This window comes from Oryctolagus cuniculus, chromosome 9, assembly GCF_964237555.1.
Source record: "Oryctolagus cuniculus chromosome 9, mOryCun1.1, whole genome shotgun sequence".
NCBI lineage: Eukaryota > Metazoa > Chordata > Mammalia > Lagomorpha > Leporidae > Oryctolagus > Oryctolagus cuniculus.
The window spans coordinates 21,810,859-21,838,127 of record NC_091440.1 but is presented as its reverse complement, the minus strand read 5'-3'; positions in this window follow the sequence as shown (position 1 = coordinate 21,838,127).

The window sequence follows — 27,269 nt, the reverse complement described above, 5'->3', positions numbered from 1 at the left end:
CAAGATCACTAGTCATCAGGGAAATACAAATCAAAATCAATTGTTTCACCTGACCACAGCTAAACCAGCTCTCCTACAGAAATCAACAAACAATGCTGGTGAGGATGTGGCAAAAAAGGTACCCTAATACACTGTTGGTTGGAATGTAAACTAATATAACTATTATGAAGACAATATGGAGATTCCTCAGAAATCTAAAAATAGACCTACCATATGACCCAGCCATGCCATGCCTGGGAATTTATGCAAAGGAAAGGAAATCAGCATATGAAAGAATTATCTGTACCCCCACGATTCTTGCAATTCAATTTACAAAAGCTAAAATATGGAATCAATCCAGATGTCCAACAACTGATGACTACATAAATATGGTATATGTACATTGTGGAACACTACTCAGGCATAAAAAGAAAGAAATACTGTCTTAAGCAGCAAAATGAATGCAACTGAAAACAATTATGCTTAGTAAATAGGCCAATCCCTAAAAGACAAATATGATATGTTTTCAGTGATCTGTGATAACTAATATGCAGAGTATAAAAAATGAAATATACATTGTGGAATTGAGAATTTGAGATTTGATTATTGTTTACAGCCCTTGTTGATACTTTAGAGCAACAGTAGTTTTCTTCTTACCACTTGTTGAAGTCTTTATTTAGTGGAGTGTTAAGTTTGGTATTATAAAATAAACTGTAAGTATATCATTGTAAAAATTAGAAAAAAGAGGGCCGACACTGTGGTGTAGCAGGTAAACACACCACGTGCAGTGCCAGCATCCCATATGGAGCTGGTTCGAGTCCCAGCTGCTCCAGCTCCCTGCCTGAGAAAACAGTGGAAGATGACCCAAGCCCTTGGGCCCCTGTACCTATGTGGGAGACTTGGAGGAATCTCCAGGCTCCTGGCTTCTGAGGGGCCCAGCTCTAGCCATTGAGGCCATTTGGGGAGTGAACCAGCAGATGGAAGACACCTCTCTCTCTCTCTCTCTCTCCCTTTCTCCCTCTGCCTCTCTGTATCTTTGTCTTTCAAATAAATAAATAAATCTTAAAAAAAAATCAAAAGAAAGAAAATATGTAAGTATAGAGGAGGGGGAGGGTGGGAGCATGAGCAGGAGGAAGGGCAGGGTCAGAAGTCTCATTATGCTCTTAAATCTGTACATATGAAATACATGAAATCTGTTCACCTTATAAATTAAAAAAATAAAATATCACTGAGGAGGGCTGATGTGGTGGTGTAGCAGGCAAAGCGCTTTCTGATGCCGGCATCCATATGGGAGCCAATACATGGCCTTGCTGCTCCACTTCCCTTCCAACTCCCTGTTCACAGTTTGGGCAAAGCAGTAGAATATGACCCAAGTGCTTGAGAACCTGCCACCTTGGGGGGAGATCAGGATGAAGCTCCAGCACCTGGGGTCAGACTCACCCAGCGCTGGCCATTCTGATGAGTGAACCAGTGGTCAAAAGATCTCTTTCACCCTGTCTCTCCTTCTCCGAGTAACTCTTTCAATTAAATAAATAAATATTTTTAATAAAGAATCACTGAGGATTATAGAACCTTGATACAACTTCTAGTAATGCCAGTAATTCTAGCCCAGTCTGAATATAAATTAGCAACCATATAAATAAGTCATCTCTGTTCCATTTTCTCTTATCATTTTAGCCTATAATCACTGTTCCTACTAAGCCAAAAATCAAAAATAACAGCTATTTATTTTTCTGAGTAATCCAAAAATGTGTCAATGAATTAGGCTATTTGAAAATTCAATTGTAATTAATACAATGTGTACTAAACAGGTAATGTCAGTATGTTTGGTTTTTAGGACACCTGTAAAGTTATTATACATTTGCAGCACAGTAGCACTTAGCATTATAAAAATGTTAGATTTCCAAAATGTCATCAAATGTTTGTGACCCACTTCTATAAAAAAATGAATAATTCACAATAAATTTGCCTATAAGTCACAGTTTCCATTTCCTTTATTTATAAATGGTGACCTTTCACTTATGAGCTAAAAAACAATCAACTCTAGGTATAAAATATAAAAGAAAATAAATTGAAATATTTAAAGTAAACATTTATGATGGCATATGCATTAATGATTCCAAAAATATTTTTGTCTGGAGAAAAATATGTATAAAGTCCACTCACTCCATAATTAATTATTGGGAAGCCAATAATTCAAGTATATTATGTGTTTCCAATGAAAATTAGACAATAAAATACATGGACAAAATGTGGACAATAAAATCATATTCAAGGGTTTTTAATTTATTATTTTTAAAAATATGCATTTATATAAAATTAAAATTGTCAGTGTAATAATTAATAATTCACCCAATATACTAATTCCCCCAAATTTCTATCTACTATTTCTTTATGTATTTCATCTGATAATGATTATATGTTATTACCTGGTATTTATTATAATGACTTGAGAGGACATACACTCAAAAACAATGGAATCATGGAAACAATTTTAAAAAGAAATGGCTTATTGTTGATTATATCTAATGTGTTGGTGTTGTCACGTTTTATTTCCTTTAAAAACTACCTAAGTTTCTTCTAAATCCCCTATCACAATTTATTCTAAGGTGTAATTTAATAATGGGCTACAGGGGCCAGCGGTCTGGCATAGCAGGCTAAGCCTCTACCTGTAGCTCTGGCATCCCATATGGGCACTGGTTCCTGTCCCAGCCACTCCTCATCTGATCCAGCTCTCTGCGATTGTCTGGGAAAGCAGTAGAGAATTGCCCAAGTGCTTGGGTCCCTGCACCCACATGGTAGGGCTGGAAGAAGCTCCTGGCTCCTGGATTTGCATCAGCCCAACTCTAGGCATTGTGGCCATTTGGGGAGTGATATAGGAAATGGAAGACCTTTCTCTCTGTCTTTCCCTCTCTCTGTCTGTGACTCTACTTTTCAAATAAATAAAATTTTAAATAAACAATAACAATAATATGCTACAACTTGGCCTACACATCCATTATAGAACCACTTTCACTATCTTGTATACTGACATAGCCGTGGTCAACTCTCACAATAATTTCATGATTAGCTTTTGTCTTGATTTATACAGTGATTGAGCAATTATCTTATATGTGGTAGATGTTCACTAGATATTTGTGAAATTAACTGGTCATACCATTCCTTTATACACAAACCTGTGATGACTATGATGAGCCCCCATTGCCTACTACCTTTGAGTGATCTAAGCTGAAGCCCTTAGCAGCCTAACCAGAGGCAATTTCCCAGTCTTCATCACAGTCACTCCACTTCACACTTCCTAAAATCCATTGACAGTGAACAACTCAATTGCCCTGCACTTTCTCACTTTCATTTGCTCATGCTGTTCTAATCTGTCTTGATTGTCTGCTTTTCCATTCCTTGGGCCAATTAAATCATACTCCGAAGTCTCAATTAATTGCCATTCCTTTCCTACAACAATAGCCCCTCTATTTATTTACATAGCACTTCATATTTCCACTTTGGAATATCTAGTAGAATTAGAAGTTGCATAGGATATGCCATGTGTGCAGAAAAAGAAATTTAACTTTCTATCTTAATCCAGGCTCTGTCATGAAAGAAACCCATAACCTCAAATTCCCACTCAGTGTTAACATTTACTTTGTTTCTCTGTTCAGTCAAGCCTTTCAAGGACACAAGCCTCAGTTTCAGATGGGTATTTAGACCTTGTCTCTTGCTCTTACTAAACTCTTAGATGGGTTATATAATATTTAAGAGTTTCCTTATTTGCAAATCATCTCTACAAGACAGGAATATGGTAAAAGTTTAAAGGTACTATAATTATGAAGAGATAATTGCAGTGCTGATAGCAAGTAATCAAGTATGCAACCAATTTTAGGTCTCATTTCACCAAAAATGATGCCTGGAAAACTGTTATAGGTCTCACGTCTCCTTTTCAGCATATAAACATAGTTTAGAGAGACTTTTGGAATCACACCACCTGGGAAACTCACAGCTCTTCCTCTGAAAACTCAGGCCACTTATTTAATCTCTCTGTGCTTTAAATTTATTGTGAGAATTAAGAAGCTAACAACTGTAAAGAAAGTGGAACAGCCCCTGTTATAGAATAAATGTAAAATAATAATCAGATATTATTATTTTTATCATTTACCTTAAATATTATCACCTTATTAGCTATACTACATAAATCAAATATTTGAATAGGCAATTTTTACAGAACAAAAATGATAATTTTATTAAATCCAAAAATAGGAACAGGGCTTCCTAAACCTGGACAAGACCAGAGTGATAACAGGATCAACGGTTCTTGGCTATTATTTCTGTGGTTTAATGCCACCATGACACAGTAGTATCATCTTTTATCTCTTTCCTTTCTGCCTACCTTCATGTTTGTTTTATGGCAGTACTTATATCTTGTTTTTATTCCAGATATTATGCACAAACCTTCTCAAAGTGTTGGGGAATATATTTTCAGAAGCCATACTTTCTTATGATATACAGTGTAATTATTAAGTTTTCCCTCATTGTCTATATGCCAATACCATAGAATTCAAATGCTCCCTTTCTGGTTATTTGGATGGTAAATGAGATAATCTGTGCAGATCTGGCCATGGTGATAATTTTCATTACTTCCTGGCCTAAAATTATTTTGTAAATTCATGTGCTGCATAATAACATTTCAATCAACATCAGATTAAATAATAGTGATCCTATAAGATTACATCACCTAGTGGTATTGTAGCCATTATAATTTGTGTTAATAAATTCTGTGATGTGACACAATGACAAAGTCACTTATTGATGCATGACTGCAAAAGGCTAAACTCTTTAAAGAAATAAAGAAGAGTAATTCTGTATAAGGGAAACAACACATGTCAATTATGTCTATGTGCAAACCACAGAGTAACTTGTGATGAAAAGAACAATGCCAACTTCATGATAAATATAGTAAGAAGCTTTGTGCTCTCACCGTCCTTCATGCAGGATGCACCAATTCTCCCTGCTGAGACAAAAATAGTCATTGCTCAACAGATATTAATGTGGAACTGAACTGCAGGGATTTCTGAGAGCATATTGTGATGGAGGTGATGCCAAGAAAAAACACTGAGGAACTGAAGTGATGATGGTGGTATTAGTGATTGCTGGTATTAGTTTAAGAAAACTCACTGAAAACTTCAGAATTATATCATTTGCCAGTTGTGTTTGCATCATTCTGGCAAAGTACATGTATAAATGTGGAACTCCACATTTTAATATTTCTGACAAATTTGGTCAAAGTCACATTTTCTCTCTCAAAAAATTCACATGAATAATATTCCACAATTGGAGAACATTGAATCAATATCGGAATGTCATAGACAGAGTTAAACTACGTCAAATGAAAGAGGAAAATACTCAAAAGATTCTGCTTCAATATAAAGGAAATAATTCCAAATTAAATGCTTTAACATCACTGTCAGCATTTTATATGGTAGAGGGTAATACTTCATTATGCTTCTTAATACAGGCCTTTAGTAAGTGTTTACTATAAGGAGTATTTATTTAGTTTGACTCAATAGCAACAGAAAAATTAAAAAATAGAATCTGATAGTAATACAGATAGGAGGCCCATCTGTAGAAACTCCAGTACATCTCAAACAGCATGTCAAGTAATGTATTCTGCTAGAAGCATTTCACAGTAAACCCAAGGAAGTCTGATACAATTCCCGGTGAACATTTATTTGCTACAGTAATTATCTCCGATTAGGAAAACAACGGCAAAAATCCTCATGTTCTTATCAAGGATTCAGGTTGACAGCTCTCCCAAGTGTGAATGGTCATGATGGTGTTAAAATTACAACTGTTACTATGGACAATGTAGCTATGTTTTATTTTAAAAACCAGAGTCAAAAGAATGTAAGGAATTGTCCTAATTCTATCAACCTGTTTCCAGGGAATCTCATAACAAGAAACTAGCATAGGTGCCAAAAACTGTTTCTGGTTGAGTAGTGGTTTTGGCTGCCAATCCTGGGCAGTTGCAGCCATCTGTTCCCAAAAATTGTTTTTTAGAAAGATATATAAAACAATTAGCAAGTTGGAATTCTACAGAGTAAGCCAACAAAATGCAATTCAGTTGAATTTGCTGCAAAGTAAGGTTCCTTTTAGGCAAAAGAGTGAATTGAATGGAATTTGTCAAAAAAGCTGTTGGAGGTCAAAACAAACAATAATGATTCAGTGGTGGAAGAATTTGAAACAGAGAAGTGGTGTTCTTTGACAAGAAAAACTATGTGGGCGGTGAAACGATGATGATACTAAAAAGTAGAACACAGAGGGCAATAAAAAGGACAAGGTTAAAAATGTAAACAAGACAATTTCTACAGTATTCATATTGTGTTCCTCAGAAAACACTGCAATAAAAAGTCTTCAAGAGAAGGTTGATAATGTCACTCATGACTCACACTTCATACAAAATAGGAAGACAGAATCATTGAAAACAAGCTACTAAAATTCAGACAATTTCAAGCAAATTATTACTTATTCCAATATAAGGCTGTGGAACACAGTATACATGGAAACAGGTGGTACATATGGTCACAAATGAACAATGGTTCACCGTACTGATTTTTCAGCTTTATGATGGTGCAAAAACAGTAGGCATTCAGTAGAAATCATGCCTTAAATTTTGAATTCTGATCTTGTCCTGGTTGAGTGACAAGCACAGTGATTCTGTCAGGATCCCAGGCAGCCCCAACTCCCAGTAAGCCCTATCATCCCCAAGGGAAACAATTAATACTCTACAGGGAACTGTTACTGAGTTAAGATTTTGAGTAGCATAAATGTATAAATGCATTCTAACTTCGAATGGGTTCAACTTAAAATAGGTTTATCTGGATGTAACATCCTACTGAATGGGGAAAAGTTGGAAGCATTTCCACTGAGATCTGGTACCAGACAGAGATGCCCACTCTCACCACCACTATTGAACATAGTTCTGGAAGTTCTAGCCACAGCTATCAGGCAAGAAAAAGACACTAAACGGATACAAATTGGGAAAGAAGAACTCAAACTAACCCTCTTTGCAGATGATATGATTCTTTATTTAGGGGACCCAAAGAACTCTACTAAGAGACTATTGGAACTCATAGAAGAGTTTGGCAAAGTAGCAGGGTATAAAATCAATGCACAAAAATCAACAGGCTTTGGATACACAGGCAATGCCACGGCTAAGGAAGAACTTCCAAGATCAATCCCATTCACAATAGCTACAAAAACAATCAAAAACCTTGGAATAAACTTAACCAAGGACGTTAAAGATCTCTACAAAGAAAATTACAAAACCTTAAAGAAAGAAGTAGAAGAGGATACCAAAAAATGGAAAAATCTTTCATGCTCATGGATTGGAAGAATCAATATCATCAAAATGTCCATTCGCCCAAAAGCAATTTATAGATTCAATGTGATACCAATCAAGATACCGAAGACCTTCTTCTCAGATCTGGAAAAAATGATGCTGAAATTCATATGGAGACACAGGACCTCGAATAGCTAAAGCAATCTTGTACAACAAAAACAAAGCTGGAGGCATCACAATACCAGATTTCAGGACATACTACAGGGCAGTTGTAATCAAAACAGCATGGTACTGGTACAGAAACAGATGGATAGACCAATGGAACAGAACAGAAACACCAGAAATCAACCCAAACATCTACAGCCAACTTATATTTGATCAAGGATCTAAAACCAATCCCTGGAGCAAGGACAGTCTATTCAATAAATGGTGCTGGGAAAATTGGATTTCCACGTGCAGAATCATGAAGCAAGACCCCTACCTTTCACCTTACACAAAAATTCACGCAACATGAATTAAAGACTTAAATCTACGACCCAACACCATCAAATTATTAGAGAGCATTGGAAAAACCCTGCAAGATATAGGTACCGGCAAAGACCTCTTGGAAAAGACCCTGGAGGCACAGGCAGTCAAAGCCAAAATTAACATTTGGGATTGCATCAAATTGAGAAGTTTATGTACTTCAAAAGAAACACTCAGGAAAGTGAAGAGGCAACCAACAGAATGGGAAAAATGTTTGCAAACTATACTACAGATAAAGGGTTGATAACCAGAATCTACGAAGAAATCAAGAAACTCCACAAGATCAAAACAAACAACCCACTTAAGAGATGGGCCAAGGACCTCAATAGACATTTTTCAAAAGAGGAAATCCAAATGGCCAACAGACACATAAAAAATGTTCAGGATCACTAGCAATCAGGGAAATGCAAATCAAAACCACAATGAGGTTTCACCTCACCCTAGTTAGAATGGCTCACATTCAGAAATCTACCAACAACAGATGCTGGCGAGGATGTGGGGAAAAAGGGACACAAATCCACTGTTGGTGGGAATACAAACTGGTAAAGCCACTATGGAAGTCAGTCTGGAGATTCCTCAGAAACCTGAACATAACCCTACCATTCAACCCAGCCATCCCAGTCCTTGGAATTTACCCAAAGGAAATTAAATTGGCAAACAAAAAAGCTGTCTGCACATTAATGTTTATTGCAGCTCAATTCACAATAGCTAAGACCTGGAACCAACCCAAATGCCCATCAACAGTAGACTGGATAAAGAAATTATGGGACATGTACTCTATAGAATACTATACAGCAGCAAAAACAATGAAACCCAGTCATTTGCAACAAGATGGAGGAATCTGGAAAACATCATGCTGAGTGAAATAAGCCAGTCCCAAAGGGACAAATATCATATGTTCTCCCCGATCAGCGACAACTAACTGAGCACCAAAAAGGAAACCTGTTAAAGTGAAATGAACACTATGAGAAACGGTGACTTGATCAGCCCTTTCCCTGACTGTTGAACAACTTAATACGTTATCCCTCTTAGTATTTTTTTTGTTTGTTCTACTTAATACTTTTGGTTGAATACTGTAATCAATATACAGTTATTCTTAAGTGTTGAAACTTAACTGAAAAGTGATTGATGTTAAATATAAGAGTGGGAATAATAGAGGGAAGAGAGGTGCAATTGGGACATGCTCAAGCTGACTTACCTCAAAGGGTAGAGTTAGAAACATACCAGGGGATTCCAATTCAATCCCATCAATGTGGCATGTACCAATGCCATCTCAGTAGTCCAAGTGATCAATTTCTGTTCATAATTGATCATAATGATAGGACTTAGAGTCAAAGGGATCACATAAACAAGAATAGTGTCTGCTAATACTAACTGATGGAATAAAAAAGGGAGAGAACGATCCAACATGGGAAGCGAGATACACAGCAGACTCATAGAATGGCAGATGCCCTCAACAGCACTCTGGTCTCAGAATCAGCCCTTAAGGCATTCGGATCTGGCTGAAATGCCCATGAGAGTATTTCAGGCATGGAAAGCCAAGACACTTTGGGGAAAAAAAAACCTAAATGAAACATCTCCGTGAGTGAGATCCCAGTGGAAAGAACAGGTCACCAAAGAGGAGGTACCTTTCTCTGAAGGGAGGAGAGAACTTCCACTTTTGTCGCTCCCCCATTCGTGGAGGAACGACACAGGACCCTGTGCTGTTCTTTCTTCTGCTCTGCCCTTCCCGGGTTTGCTGCTGGTCCTTCCCGGGTTGGCTGCCGACCCCTCCACCTCCGTGGAGTGGCGGCTCCCCCTGCCACTTTCCCCGCTTCTGCGGAGGAGCGGCACACCGCCGGCCGGCTCTCTCGGGGGCTGCTCAGATGTTATCCGGATGTTCCCCTTAGATGTTCCTGGTGCATGTTGTCTCTCTCCTCCTTTATAGTCCTCTTCCACCAATCCCAACTCTGCTGCCCACACGCCGAGCACGCTGCTCTCCTCCAATCAGGAGCAGGATCAGCTCCTGCAGCTCATCAGTCAAATTGGCGAGAGGCAGCTGCGTAGAAGTTTACTCCTCCCCAGCGCCATATTGTGGGAGAGCAGATGCATAGAATAAGTCTTAATTCCAGTAATTTAGTCCAGTCTCAGTTGCTCCCCACACACTTTGACTATGACCTTTTCTAAATATGATCAGAGTCGGTAAACTCGGGGGGCTTCCATAGCCTTGGCAACTCATGACAAGAGCCTAGGGTGATTACTGATGCCATAAACAAGAGTGTCAATTTTTAAGTCAACAACAGGAGTCACTGTGCACTTACTCCTCATGTAGGATCTCTGTCCTTAATGTGCTGTACATTGAGATTTAATGCTATAACGAGTACTCAAACTGTATTTTTCACTTTGTGTTTCTATGTGGGTGCAAACTGTTGAAATCTTTACTTAATATATGCTAAACTGATCTTCTGTATATAAAGAGAATTGAAAATGAATCTTGATGTGAATGGAAGGGGAGAGGGAGCAGGAAAGGGGAGGGTTGCGGGTGGGAGGGAAGTTATGGGGAGGGAAGCCATTGTAATCCATATTCTGTACTTTGGAAATTTATATTCATTAAATACAAGTTAAAAAAAGAATCATTTTGTTGGCTTTACTTTTAAAAATCCCAAAGGAATCTACTCTTTCCATTTTCATAGCCACTGACCAGGACCAAGTGAACCTATCTTGAAATGTTTAGGTTATACATGAAAAGTTGTTTCCAGAACTTAGAATGATCCAAACTATTCACTATGACTTATAAGGAAATACTATAAAATTTTGGCCTAGTGTACCACTGATGTCAATTCTCATCATTTTTGCTTTATTTACTGTATTCCAGCCACACTGTCTTCCTTCTGTTCTCCAAACATTCCACCTCTTCCACCTTAGGATCTTTACAACAGCTCCCACATTCTCTTGGGATGTTGCTTATCCATAACCTCCATCATCCTCTTTTCATCACTCAAATCTCAGTCCGAAGTCACCTTCTCAGAGAACATTTTGCAGGTACGTCTCATCAAATTTTTCCATTTGCCAGATCATTCACTATCACATAACTCTGTTATTTTGTAATAGTATTTAAGTCTCTAAAATTAAATTAGTATTATTTATTTGTTCATTAATTCTGTTCTTGGAGGAGTTCTGTCCATTATGTTTACTATTATATCCATGATTTCAAATAAGTGCCTAGTAAATATTTTTGAATGAGTCATTTAAGAGTAAATAAAAATGTAATTCAGGGTGACATTCACAAGAAATTATTAACAAGATTCTTCGATTTTTTAACCACATAAAAACCACTGGGAAGAAGGGGGCTGAGTATTCCAGGTGAAGTATAGCAGCATCCTAACTTCTCATTTAAAAAAATAAAATAAAGTTACATAAAAAAATCAAATTCCTGACCAGGAACCCAGATACATTCTAAAATTCTGTGTTAGCCTTTATCTTTTTTCTCCTCCATGCAAACTCTGATGTTGCAGTGTAAGTAGATATAGACAATAATTCTGAGAGTACAGGCTAGAATTTTAAAGCTCTACAATCTCACATTACACCTAATACTTTCTAGAAAAGGTCTGGGTAGTGAGAGATGCACCTGTTTCTCCTTTAGAAATTTCACACCACTCCTCTTTCTTTCCCTCCTTTCTCACTGGCCAAGTAACAACTAGCACTTTCCCAAAATTGGATGCTCTATTTCTTCAGGAGATCTGATGTAATCATCTTCTTCTGAATTCTCAATGTGCTTCTAGCTATTACATTTCTGATAGTTATGTACACAAATGAATAGGTATGACTGTAGATTTATCTCCAACATTTGATTTTTATGAGGTGGAAATGATTTATTATATAAAATCAGATGACTATAACTGCCAAGTCAATGGGGAGACACCAGACTCTGATTAATTTATGCATTTCATATATTTTATAACAAATAAAATTTGTAATTTATATGTACATATGATTCATGTAAACATATAACAAAATTAATTCATCAATAACCACCATTTGGAAAATGTCAGAATGTTGGGAGACAATTCTTCATGAGTTGTTGGCATTTCATTGGGCAATTTTTCTTCCTTTCTACTATCTTTTCCAGAAAATTTATATAGGATCAGTCCTAGAAGTAGAGGTAGCACCTCCATTTGGGGCAGTGGTAATATTGTTTGTTATTTTACATAATAAAAAATGATGTTTTCTTCTAATAAAAAGGCTGAGCTGAATTTCTAAAAGCTTCTTTTTTATAAGATTGAGTATTTCCTAACCTTGGAATTCCTAACTTCATGACACAAACCCACAGTACATTCAGCATTTACCTGGGCCTCACATCATTACCAAGAGCTCAGAGGGGAAGGGCAACTGATGTAAAATGAAGGTCATCCTACCTGAAGGGTCATGAGTAATAAAGTTCATTATCTCTAGCTCAGGAGGCTGTGTCTTCTGCCAGTATATGTTTGTGTGTGTGTGTATGTATAAATGTGTGTACATATACATATAATATATGTATTTTTATACATTTGTTTGTATATGTATTTATGTACATATACATTCCCTACACACACACATAACTGTAGCACATTATCTGGTTATCTTGCAAGCTGGATAAATATTTAAGATCCTCCTAGATCTTGACAGAACAATATACAAAGCTGGTATAAAAAAGAGGGGCATATAAATTAACCCAATGGAAATTATACAAATGCACAGATGTAATTGTTTGAAAATACAGCTCTGATCCCTGAGACTTGGTGATTGGCATACAGATTATGACACTGCAAATTGAAATACCTGGATTCAGTCCAGGATACAGTTCCCAATCCCAGCTTCCTTTTTTACACACCCTCAGAAGCAGCAAGGGATGGCTTGAGGAGATTCCACCCACATGGGAGACCCAAATTGAATTCCTAACTCCAGGCTTTGGCTGTTGTGGACATCTGAGGAGAGAACCAGAGTATGAGAGATCTCTGTCTCTCTGTCTCTTTTACAAATGAATAAAACAAATAAATATAATGTTTAAAATACATACCTCGGTTATATATTTCCTCTCACTAAATCTAGTCAGCATTGGTATTCCTCAATTCTCCTAATGCTTGCTGCTAATATGAGTTTCAAAGTCTCCAATGATGAAGAAATCTGTATAGGAGTTATTTATGTGCAAGACAAGGTTCGAATCAAGATCTCTCTTCCCTACATTCTCTACCAACTCTACATGTTAGGTGATTAAAATTTACTTTTAAAAATTCAACAGAGATGGTTCTGAGAATTAAACATGTTGATATTTGTGAAATTTTAAGAACACTGGAATATTACACATAATTTAAAAGGAAATACAATTTTTTACCATAAAAAATACAATTTAAAAAAATAGAAATTCTGCAATTGTAATATTTTGGGGGGAAGATATTTGAAATCTTTTTGCAATCCTATAACATTTCATTAATTATGTTGGGCCATATATTTGCTCTTTATAAAAATATGAAGCAACCAATCCTTAAACTGTACTTCTTTTCATAAACCATGGGGCAATACACCAATTCTCTGTGCTAGGCACTATTCAAGGGATTTGTTAAGTTGATAGTGTACAATGAGAACACAAATTTCTGCTCTCTGGCAGCCTAAATTCCAGTGGAGTGATTGGATTCCAGGTAGGGAAAGGATAGTAGTGATCACAGATAAAAAACAAGTATATGCAAAACTTACAGTTCCTGAGCGGATGATGTATGGTAGGCAATGCTGGAAGGATGGCTGCAATTTTGTCTGAGTAGGCAGGGAAGCATCACTGAGATTCACTGTCTAATGAAAGAAACAGACTTCTCAATGAAAAACTGCAGTGAGTCGGCCAAGGTGCAGGATGACATACCAAGTTTCTAAGGCTTCTATAACAAACTATCACAAAATGGGTAAATAAACAATAAAAATTTACTTTCTCACATTTTTAGATGTTAGAAGTCCAAGATCAAGGTATTGGCAGGTTTTTCTGAGGTCGCTCTCCTTGGCTTGCAGATGCCCACTTTCTTGCTCTGTCCTTACTTGGTCTTTGTTCTGTACGCACTTATCCCTGGTATCTATGTGCCGAATTTTATAAAGACATATGTCAGAGTTAATTAGAGTCCATCCTAAGGGCTGCATTTTAGCTTAGTCACCCTTTAAAGGCCCTATTTTCAAATTCAACTATAGTGTGAATTATGGTAAGTTAGAAATTCACCATAGGATTTACATGTAGGGGGATACAATTTGGCTTATAGCATCTCATTTAGAGTTGGAGAGGTAGCTGAGTGTTGAAACCCCGACTTTATCTTCCTGCAACATTAGTCTCTGAATTATGGTACACAATGTGACTATACTACGCTAAATTCATGGAATTTAGCTGGTTTCCAGAATTGTTTGTAATGAGCCCTTGAAGTTGCAGCTGCCGTAGGAGATAAGTGGCTTAGCTCACGGACCAAGGGAGGCCTGCTGAAAATGTGATACAAAGCAAGGGTAGAGAAAGCAGAGTAGCTTCTTTTCCAGTCCATGCCTGCTTCAGCTTTGTGACTCAACACAAGTTCATGCAGTGACCTGAAAAGCTGGCTTTAGGTACTGCAAGACCTCCCGATGGAACTTCTGATGTGTTATGTACAGCTATGCTGCCTGCTTTGAGCTTTCCCAATCTAAATGAAATGACTAATGAGAACATATTAAGCCTTTTGAGTATTTTTGTTGATTCTGTCTCTAAAATCTATTAATATTCAGTTCAAGACCAAGTAAAATACAAAGAGGGGAGAGCAAGTAATCACTTTTGATAAACAGGTATTGAATATATGACCACCAAACACAACATGACTGTCTTCAGACATGGCAGAGGTAGTAGCATTAACAAACCAGGAGGTGCAGATTGGAAGCCATCAATGGTTCCATGAAGATAAAACGTTAAGTGTGCAGATCCAGTGATTAAGCAGTAAATACGGGCTGAAACCTTTGAGGGTTCTCCAAGGCATGCTAAGAAGTTGTTTTCTGTTTTGTCATCATGAAGTATCAATTTCATCAAAACACTTTAACTTGAGAAATTTTTGAATATGAATTTCAGTGACCAGAGGACAGACTACTTTCAGTGCTTTCTTAGCACCCAGAAGAGACATCAATCAACAAAGGCACTATAAAGCAAAACATTTGCTTTGTTGTACCTGTGGGGAATGTGGTGTTTACAAATAACCCACTGGAAGAAACTAGGGAATAAATACAAAACACTCATTAAAGAAGCTGTTTGTCATGGTAGAACACTTAAAACATTAAACACAGGTCTATGGTAAATATATGAAGAGAAATCTTCCATTGACATGTCTTGAGATGTGTGTAAAGACACTTACAAAAGTAGAGAAAAATTTAGGATCAGTTAGTATGTCCATCAGTAAGAGAATGCATAAGTATTTGTGATATATTCATACCTTAAATAAGAGACATTAAAATATACAGGAAGAAGCTCAAAAATACAATTCCAAGGTTAGACTTTTTCATACAGGTTGACAGCCCTTGTGCAAATTTGTGAAAACTCAAAGCAATGAAACAAATTATTAGTGGATATATACATTTTGAAAAAGTGTATACATATTTTGAAGGGGTGCTCACAAATTCATCATGATTCACTGAGAGCAAGAAGGTAGAGAAGTGAATTTTGAGATTGGGGGAAAAAAAGGCTTCCATTTTATTTCCAAATCTTACCGAAACCTAACAAAATACAAAGATAGTGATGCCTTCATGGATAACATATATATCACACACTTAAAATCTGTATATTTTTCTCTTCAACATGTTTTTAAATATTTATTTATTTGTTTTTGTTTATTGCAAAGTCAAAGTTACAGAGAGTGGGATAGACAGAGAGACTAGCTCTTCCATCTGCTCATTCACTCCCCCGAAGCGCACAATGGCTGGAGTTGGGCCAGGCCAAATCCAGGAGCAAAGAGTTTCATCAGGGTTTTGCACATGAGTGCAGGGGCCCAAGAACTTGGACCACCTGCAGCTGCTTTTCTCAGCCTATTAGCAGGGAAGTGGATCAGAAGTGGAGCTGTCAGGATGTGAATGCCCATATGGGATCTTGGGATCACAGGTGGCGGCTTTGCTCACTATACCACAATGGCAGCCCCCAAAATATCTGTAAAGAGAAAAGTTTTTCTCACCTATACTATTTTATATTACATTTATCCTGCATTATATATTCACTGGTTCATAATCTTCCTGTTCTTGAAAATAGGAAAAGTGAAGATTTTTAATTTATTTTATTTACTAATTCTGAAGAGCTGAAGTACCTCAACCTAATATTTTCTTATGATTCTTAAAAAGTGAGATGAAAGTTCAGTCCCAGTATTCTGGCAACTTCCTCACTATCCTGCAGGGCCTCTGCCAACCATGATGAGAACATCTGCTGAGCTCATCCAGAATTGGCAAAAGATACATAAAGAAATTTCAATGAGCCCCTTCTGCCTTCCCTACTCCACATTTTGTTTAATTTTGTTTCCTTAAGAATACTTGAAGGATGAGGACTGTTGAATTTGGGTGCTGGTTCATAAGCAGTACCCTACCAGGCTTTGAATTTCAGTTCTGCCATATTCTAGCTGTGTGGACTTTGGCACACAGTTCATAGATGCTTTGCCTCTGTCTCTTTGTCAACAACATGGGAAAAGTAATAGTTCCTAAGCATATGATTGCTGAGAATGAACTGGATAATCCAGAAAGTGCTTACTATTGGTCCTATCAGAACTGTGACAATGCAGAATAACAGAGGAGTGCTCTGGTATATATATATATATATATATATATATATATATATATATATATATATATATAAAAAGACAAGTTGGTAATGAGAAAGGCATGAAATTAATCCCTGAGTTTATGTTCTCTGCTAAATAGCTCTCCACAGCAGAGAGTCTTAGAAAGGAGACCTAGTTACACAACAGAGTATAAGTTCAAGTGAATGTGAGCTTCACTTTGTATGCATTTAAGAAAAACTATGAACAAGGGATGAAGAGGTGAGCTGATTTGAAGGAAGTCAGCTCTACACACAAGAAAAAGAAGAAACCAGAAATCTCATATTGACCAGTTGACCTTGAAAAATATTACTGATCTATAATGTAGTATTTGACATTGAATACATCCTATACACACGGAGAAACCTAGAAGATGCACACTGATCTCCATGTATATGTTCTATGCTTAGGAAACTAACTGTGGCCATAGAAAACAAAATAAGTTTTCAAACCTTTTCAACGCTTTAGAGAAAGTTATGTAAAAATAATCAGTATGACTAGCTGGTTGCTGACCTCATCCAAAATTCCTTCATTAGAAATATTATATGAAATCTAAACCTGCAAAAAAATCAATGATATATTTTCAAAGAGGAAATCAATAGTTATTTTTTAAAGAGTCTGTTTATTGTTTTTAGGATCATTGTAGAAACAGTGTCATTTTCATCTCACTCTGATCTTCAAAAGCAACTGACCTTGTTTGAGTTTCAATAGAAAAATCTCTCATGAATTTACATGGCCATGTTAGCTGTATAGCGTTGATTGCAAAGATATAAAACCAAATAATACCATAAAACAGCCCTTCAGGCACATTGCCTTTTTAAACTATTTGCATAAAGATGGACTGCACATTGTTATGTGCATGTAGTTAAACTCTCAAATTCAAAAGAAAAAATAAAATCCTATTTAGGTTTCCCAGGGCTCAAAAAACATAACCCATATAATAATTTCACACAGCGGCATTAAGAGATGAAGTAAAATTAAGGCTTATAAAACTTGTTGGAAATTAGCATTTTATTTATTTTTTGTGTATTGCATGCAACATTAAAACAAACGCTTGTCACCTAAAATACCCTTTGTGTGTAAGAAATGTGAAAACAAATATTATTAGCACACTATATTTGGGAACAGTAAGCAAAAATACTATGATTTATCAACAAATTATTCATGTAGGTAAAGAAAACAAAAACCAATTTGAGCAAACAAATAATAAAGTATAAAATGCTTGCTCATTAGCTATCATTCATATGACTTTGGGACTTCTGATCTAATAGTCTCCTTTATATCAACACCTTGTAAATTCACACAACTTATGGTTTTTAAAACATTATTGATGTATCAACACATTGAGTATATCATGCAATTAGAGTTTAATAAGTACTTATAAAATTTCAGAATGATTAATATAGATGTTTGTAAATAATTAACACGAATTTTTACCAATGGTATTATAAAACAACGGCCCTGCAAATAACTGTGATTTTCTTCCTTCCAAAATGTTTTAAAATAAGGGCTGTTTTACTTCATGTTCCCAGAGAAGATACAAGATTTCTTTTCATTTCCTCCATATCAGTCACAATGAAAAAATGATAGGATTTCTGGTGCTTCTTTTAACTTCTTCAAACAAGGGCTAATCTGTCTCTCAGAGATGCATGTGTCTGTTTTAAAAATAATAAGAAGGAATTACATCTTTATAATTAATGCTAAACACTGGATGTTTGATGGCACACAAAGTTTTTTCAGAGATTCCTTAAAGATGAATCTGTATGTAGACAGAGGGAAAATTGAATGGTGGCCTCGTTGAAGCTCTGTCCATTTGAACCAAAATGGTTATACTTGTGGTTATTTTTGAAAACACATTTGATATAATTGGAATGAGTGATCCATTAGTAAAAGTCTCTATTGCTACTTCTCACCATAGTTGCCAGCCTCTGGTGAGCTGTAATAATCTGTGACATGCTTTCTATAGTTAATGAGTTTTCAAGTGAAGTACTAACAATAATATAGAAACTCACAGATACAGCACTTTGTACATGCATGGAACTCTTCCAAGAGCTGAAAGTAAAGTCATTCACTTAGATCTCACAGAAACCTTACAAAAATACTTATATTAATATATTCTTAGGTCATGTGTCTGAAATATTTCATTAATATTCACTATTCATTAGTATTTTATTCAAATAATGTTCTTAAACAAAGCTTGAACAAATCTATTAGACAACCAGCAACACTCCAAAACATGAACAAACTCAGACTGCTTAGACTTATTAATATCCAAAGCTAAAAATATTTTAGTTTCCAAATCAATATCAGAATTTAACAGTGCTCCATTCCAGTGAGGGGTGGATGACAGAGTAAAAAGTGCTATGTTTCTGTAAACTAATTTGTCACTTAATATCAAGAACCTTTAAAAATGTTATATATTATATTTCCAGGAATTTCTCAAAACAAGATAATCAATTTTGTAACACTTTAAATGCATGGCTGTTTATTACAATGTTAAATATAATCTCAAGCAAATTTTAAACAAACCTAAGTAGGGAAATTGAAAAGTGACATATGGAACTTTCATTTTATGAAATGGTATAGTAAATTAAATCAAATTTACTTCTAAAATGTTGGTCTTTTGGAACAATTATAGTGTCATAAAAATGAAGATGGATTTTGTATTTGGTAAGATCTCAACCACACATAAGTATACAAACATACACATACATATTAATGACAAAAATGTGACTCAAAATGCACTGTAAGCCAAATGAGTGTTGCACTGCAACTGTCAGTTGACCGCCACTGGAGATAACATTAAACTTGAACTGAAGGCTCAATGTCATGTCCTACACTAATTCAGATTATGCCCTCCACACTGCTTCTGAAATTTTTCAAGTTCTGTGCAATTTCAGTGCTTTCCTGATTCAATTGCTGACATATTTTCACCTGCAACAAGTTAAATATTAAACCCAATCTTATCAAACTGCCCCTCATAATTTACATACAACATTTTGTGTGTTTATTAGCTTACTAAAATCTTAAAGAGACAGAGGCTGGAGTAATCTCTACTGTGTGTGAATTTCTAACCTTTCCCCTTGTATTGTCCTATCCCTTTCCAAACATCCTTTCTAGAGGAATCAGCAAATTTTTACCCTCTTTTCTGCTGGCTTGAGAGCTTTGCAACTTTCAATCTGATTTTAAGTGTGTTTGTTAAGAAATTTATAGTGTAGTATAATAATATATAGTAATAAATAGGATAGCAATGTCTTTGTCAGAATTCTTAAAGAATACTCATTTCTTCATGTAAGTTTATCATCTCCAGTAATGAATACATTCAAGTAGTAAATATAGACAACATGATTAGAAAAAGTAAGACTGTGTATTTTATTGAAAATTATTTTGTGAGGTGGCATTGCAGCCTAGCAGACTAAGCTGCCACTTGCAACGCAAGCATCCCTTAGGGGTGCCAGTTTGTGTTCCAGCTGCTCCATTTCAGACCCAGATCCCTGCTTATGGGCTAGGAAAAGCAGCAGAAGATGGCCCAAGTGTCTGGACTCCTGACACATGTGGAAGACCCTGATGAAGCTACCTGCTCCTGACTTGCATCTGGCCCAGTACTGGCCATTTTGGCCAGCTAAAACTTGGACCATCAGATGGAAATCGATCTTTCCCTCCCTCTCCCATTTCATAACTCTTTCAAATAAATAAATAAATCTTTAAAAAGGAAAAAGAAAAGTATCTTGCTGCAGATAATGCAAGCCATCTCTCCCACTGTTCTATATTTATGGAACTTAACAATGTCCTCTCCTCCTGTTGGTCCAAGAAGAGTGGCAGAATCAATTTTCACCCTCTGCCTGTGGACCCCTCAATGCAAATAATAAGTGATCCTTGTTCAGTGCAAGACCAAATCCCTTTCTGCGTCTCCTTCACCAAATCCAGGATTGAGCAAGAGCATCTGTGTACTTAAAATGATACATTTAAACTGGAGGAGAAAACACGAACAGCACAGTCACTTTTATTCTTGGGTTAATATTTTAATTTTAGTGTCTCATCAGCTACGTCTACTGGCGTGCTAGGATATGCAGCCATGATAATAGCCCATCTAGGATCCCCCTTCTTGTTCTCTGATACCAACTTAATTTCTAACCTCATCCACTTCTCTTATCCTGCATGCTTTGAGAAATACTATTAAAGGAAAGGTTGGTTAATCCATGCCCAGGTGTAGTTAGATAGGAGTAAGAAGTTACGATGTTCTATTGCACAGTAGGATGACTACAGCTAATGATGACGCACTGCATATTTCACTTACATAATCATGAAAGAGGACTTTGTGTAAAAACAAATGATAAACAGATATAAATGTTAAATGTTTGAGGAAATAAATATATTTACCCTGATTGGACATTGCATAATGTGTACATATAGCACCCCACATTATGTACAATTATTTTTGTCAGTTAAAAATGAATAAAAGGGGTCAGCAATGTGACACAGTGGGTAAAGCCACCTCCTGCAGCGCTGGCATCCCATATGGGCTCCAGTTCAAGTTCCTGCTGCTCCACTTCTGATACAGCTCTCTGTTATGCTCTGGGAAAGCAGTAGTAGACAATGGCCTAGGAGCTTGGGTCCCTGCACCCATGTGGGAGACTCTGAAGAAACTCCTGGCTCTTGGCTTCAGATTGACCCAGCTCCCCCTCATTGCAGCCATTTGGGGAATGAACCATCCCGCTATCTCTCTCTCTCTCTCTCTATCTCTCTCTCTCTGCCACTGCCTCTTATTTATAACTCAGCCTTTCAAATAAATAAATATTTTTAAAAATTTTAATGATGGAGGGTTGTGGATGGGAGGGACGGTATGGGGGGGGGGGAGCCATTGTAATCCATAAGTCATACTTTGGAAATTTATATTCATTAAATAAAAGTTAAAAAAAATTTAATGATGAAAAAATCTATCAAAGAGTGAAATATTTGTAGTTGTTGATTTTAATGAAATTTCCTAGTCATGCAAAAACTAAGATTAAGTGGAGTGTTAGGGATAGAATTCCTCTGGTCCAGGGATGGCACTATCAGAGTTCTGGCTTCTTTATTGCCTATTTATTCTGGAATACCAAGAAAAGACATCTGACCTGTGGGGAGCAACTCGGACTATACTGTTACTGGAATTAAGACTTATTCTATGCATCTGCTCTCCCACAATGTGGCGCTGGGAGAGGAGCGAACAGCTTCTACCCAGCTGCCTCTCACCAACTTGACAAGCTGTAGGAGCCGCTCCTGATTGGAGGAGAGCGGCGCGCTCGGCGTGTGGGTAGCAGAGTTGGGATTGGCGGAAGAGGACTATAAAGGAGGAGAGAGACAACATGCACCAGGAACATCTAAGGGGAACATCTATCTGAAGGAACACCTGTGCAGCCCCCGAGAGAGCCGGCCGGTGGTGTGCCGCTCCCCCGCGGAAGTGGGGAAAATGGCTAGGGGGAACCGCCCTTCCACGGAGGTGGAAGGGATGGTAGCCAACCCGGGAAGAACCAGCAGCAAACCCGGGAAGGGCCGAGCAGACAGAAGAACAGCACAGGGTCATGTGTCGTTCCTCCACGAAGACAGGGAGCGACATAATGGTGCCGTGACTCAGATATGAAGCCTAGGGAGGGTTCAGTGTTGCTCCTCCACGAAGAGGGGGAGCGACACTGACCTTCAGAGAAAACACATACAAAAAAACTGTATTAATGTCTTTATTTAAAAAAGAGTCAGTCAAGACAAGGGCTACTAAGTCATCCCTTTTTGAAGTGTCAATTTCACTTCTTCAGATTTAGTTTTAGATGCTCCATTAGTTCTCATAGATCAGGAAGAACATATGGTACTTGTCCTTTTGGGACTGGCTTATTTCACAGTGTGATGTTTTCCAGATTCATCTATTTTGCTGCAAATGACCAGATTTCAATTTGTACTGCTGTATAGTATTCCATAGTGTATATATCCCATAATTTCTTTATCCAAACTTCAGTTAACAGGCATTTAAGTTGATTCCATAATTTAGCTATTGTAAATTGAGCTGCAATAAACATGGGGTACAAATAACTCTTTTATTTACTGATTTCATTTCTCTTGGGTAAATTTCCAGGAGTGGGATGGCCGGGTCATATGGTAGGTCTATATTCAGATTTCTGATGTATTTCCATATTGTCATCCATAATGGCTTTACCAGTTTACATTATCACCAACAGTGGATTAGGGTACATTTTCCCACATCCCCACCAGCATTTTTGTTTATTGATTTCTGTATGAAAGCCATTCAAATTGGGGTGAGGTGAAACCTCAACATGGTTTTGACTTGCATTTCCCTGATGGCTAGTGATCCTGAACACTTTTTCATGTGTCTGTTGGCCATTTGGATTTCCTCTTTTGAAAAATGTCTATTGAGGTCCTTGTTCCATCTCTGGATGCGGAGTTTCTTGATCTCTTTGTAGATTCTGGTTATTAACCCTTTATCTGTTGCATAGTTTGCAAACATTTTTCCCATTCTGTTGGTTGCCTCTTCACTTTCCTGACTGTTTCTTTTGAAGTACAGAAACTTCTCAGTTTGAAGTAATCCCATTTGTTAATTTTGGCTTTGATTGCCTGTGCCACTGGGGTCTTTTCCAATAACTTTTTTCCTATGCCAATGTCTTGCAGCGTTTCTCCAATGTTCTCTAATAATTTATGGTATCGTTGTTGATTTAGGTTTATAATCCATTTTGAGTAGATTTTGTGTAAAGGTGTAAGACAAGGGTTTTGCTTCTTACTTCTACATGTGGAAATCCAGTTTTCCCAGCACCATTTGTTGAATAGACTGTCCTTGCTCCAGGGATTGGTTTTAGTTCCTTGGTCAAATATAAGTTGGTTGTAGATTTGGGATTTTTTTTTTCATTTTTTTAAATTTTTTTTCTCTTCATACTATTTGTTGAACTCTTTATTTAACATAGAGTTACATATGTATGTAAAGGCAATTGAGGAGAGACCTCAGTAAAAAATAAGAGTGGAATAAGAGATGGAGAAGGAAGTTTGTAACTGTAAAGCTGTATAGTTCTGCATACATTCCTAAAGACTAACTTCTAAGGGTATGGTTCAAAAACTTGTCATGAGACCCCAAATCCCATTATGCTGGGTGATAAAATGTCATCCTAAGTGTTAAAATGTTCATATTAAGTGTTAAAGTAAATTTATAGATAGGATTAATTGCTGAAATGACCATATAAATAGGATCAAGTGTGGGGTAATGTGGGTGATACTGTACCTGGTGGGGATTCTGCCTGCCCTGCCCATGCATGAGGTTAAGAGCATAGCACACCGTACCTCACGGGAAAGACCCCACAGCCTGACTGTTGGCAGGTGGTGGTGGGAGCCACAGACACTCTTTCCCACTCTTCTCCCTGTAAAAGGGCCCTGTAATTGTTAATCAGGTAAACAGCTCCCAGGTGTGCCCCAAGCACATTAAGACCACCTGGGAAGCTGTTCTAGCTACATGAACTTCAAGCTTATTGGAGAAGCATAGCAGAACCAATATCGGTTCTATCCTATAGAATTATTGTTGCCCTGAATTAGTTATGCCCCCTTCTACCTGTCCTTTAAAAAGTGTGTGTGTGTGGTGGTGGTTAATAAAGTGGATTTGTTCACCAAAACTTGGCTCCAGTGCTTCTTGTGGAAGAATGCCGTGTACCCCACCATCCGGGCAGTGTGCAGGCCTCATGGGTTGAGACCATAGGGTAATTATAGTAGATAGAATTAAAAAGGAGAGAATGTTCCAACATGGGAAGCAGTCCACACAGCAGACTCATAAAATGATAATTGCTCTAAGTAACACTCTGTCCTCAGAATCAGCCCTTAAGTCTCCCTGGTCTGGCTGAAAAGCCCATTAGAGCATTTCAGGCATGGAAAGCCAAGATACTGTGGCAAAAAAATATTCTACATGAAGGATCTCTGTGAATGATTTCCCAATGGAAAGAAGTGGCCTTCAAAGAAAGATGTACTTTTCTCTAAAGGGAGAAGATAACTTCCACTTGCTTATGGCCTTGTCTAAATACTGAAGGAATTTGTGGATTCAAAAAGCTTCCATAGCCTAGGCAGCTTATGTCAAGAGCCTTGGGGGGTCACTGATGTCATACATAAGAGTGTTCCTCGTTAAATTAACAACAGGAGTCACTGAGCACTAACTCCCCAGGCAGGACTTTTGTCCTCAATGAGTGGTATTATGAGAGTTAACTGTGATACTTGTTCTCATACAGTTTATGTGTATGTGTGTTCATTTGTGGGAAAATTGTTGAAATTTTTACTTAGTATAGAATTGGTCTTCTGTGTACAAAGTTCATTGAAAATGAATCTTAATGGAGAATGGGACTGGGAAGGGGAGTGTGAGGAGGAGGAGGGGTGGTAAGGTGAGTGGGAGGGTGGGTATGATGGGAAGAATAACTTTATTCATAAAGATGTACATATGAAATTTGTATTTCTTAAAAAATAAATTAATTGAAAGAAAGAAAGAGGCAGATGGCATGTCCCATTTGGCTCTCAGCAGCACCATAGGGGAAAAGTAACACCAAATCATATGCTGGAGAGGCAAATATCACAATACCTAGAACTAGAACTATTTTCAGAGTCATACTTGATGTACTCAATCAAATCCACCTCAGCAAGGATATGCTTGAAAAGAAGACTACCTCTACCAACTCCATTTTCACTTATCCCCCTCTGTATTTCCAAAGAGGATAAAGGAAATGTTTGGGAGAAAAAGATGCAACAATATCCATCTGGTGCTGAACCAACCAAGTCTGTTGTTCTTTCTTTACAACTTTCATTCTCTTTTCTCACATCTCCAAATGCCTACCAGGAATCCCTACACTAAGCCTCCCTGAAAAATATCACCTTCCATTATTGACCATTCTAGATCCTCATTTTTCCTCTCAGCCATTCATGCATCAAGTAGTCCCCATTTGCACTTACAGGTAAGAGAGAAGGAATTCCAAGAACATGTGTATTAAGTTTGTAAAGTCCACGTGCTATGGTAATATCATCCTAAATGAGATGCTCAGGCCATCAGATACTTTTAATGTATTCCTTTCATGAGGAATAATATTTGTAAAATAAGCCTGTCAGGATGGAAAAGGAACAACAATCATCATGAGAGAAGAGTATTCATCTGAGTAAAAATAGATTTACTAATAAACACAGACAATCGGATGCTGGATTATCTGCACTTTAAAGTGGATTAATAAGAACTAGGTGTTTCATGGTGCAGGCTTTCTGGCAAATATTCCCTCAGTGAATAATAGTCTTCAGACTAAAAATCTGTTCAGAGTAATTTTGTCAATACGAAGCTGAATAGTTCCAATGGTTTTCTCTCTCCAATTGCCACTAACCTCTTCTTGTTTGATATTGCAAATAGATAGGATGTCAATTGCCATTGTCTCTGAGGATTTATTTATCATAAAGGAAGTATTTTGATTCATAAAACCAATTTATATTTTAATTACTAACTTGGCAGGATTCTTGTTCACATTGCCAATGCATTAATAAATAATATCAATAATTTAAACTACTGAAAATGTGAAGTCAAGAATTTCTCAATTCATCAATTATTTACTGGTTATTTATTTCAATTTTATTAACATAATTAATTTAAAAGTTCAACTGCCATCAGACTAGGGAAAATTATATTTGTTCTAGCATCCATCAGTGCCAATATTATAGGATAAAATTCAATCTAAAAATAAAAAAATCCCAGATCATCAAAGCTTGTTTTAACTGGAACAATGGAATAAACAATACAGATAACAAGTTTTGGTTGTGAAATAACCATTAACTCAATTGCACACCCATCTTCCACTATACATCAGGCACAATGTGAGTCAAAGAGGGCAAATCAATATCTATAACAGGGCCAATTACCTTAAAAAGTGCGTGGCCAGGGGCTGGTGCAGCAGGTTAAAGCCCAGGCCTGAAATGCTGGCATCCCATATGAGTGCAGGTTTGAGTCACAGCTGGTCCTCTTCCGATCCACCTGTCTTCTATGACCTGGAAAAGCAGTAGAAGATGGCCCAAATCCTTGGGCCCCTACACCTGCGTGGGATACCCGGAAGAAGCTCCTGGCTTCTGGCTTTGGATCAGCACAGCTCTGGCCATTGCAGGCATCTGGGGAGCGAACCAGTGGATGGAAAACCTTTTTCTCTCTCTGCCTCTCCTTTTCTCTTTATGTAACTCTGACTTTCAAATAAATCAATAAATCTTAAAAAGTGCATGGCCAAATTAAAAGAGATAAAGTTAAAAATAAAGTTCATTGTAGTGCCACACAATAAATTCAGTAACAGAAATGTGACCGAATGACTGTGAGAAGACCAAGAATCCTGGAATGGTCAGAAACACAAACATTAACCCTGGAGGCTTAATAGAAAGAGAAAGGGGAAGGAGTATATTCCATAAAGAAAATAAAGCATAGTCAAAAGAGAAATGGTAAGCTACTCATCCAATGTTGTTTAAAGGCCATTGCAAAATAGCTTCCGCAACAGAGGCTTAGGAAGATGCCAGAAATCCTCTGTGGACCCGTTATTTATTCACAAAATTTGTCTTTGTGTTGTGATTGTTAAATGGCTGTCAAATCTATATGAATAACAAAACTTGAGAAAACATGG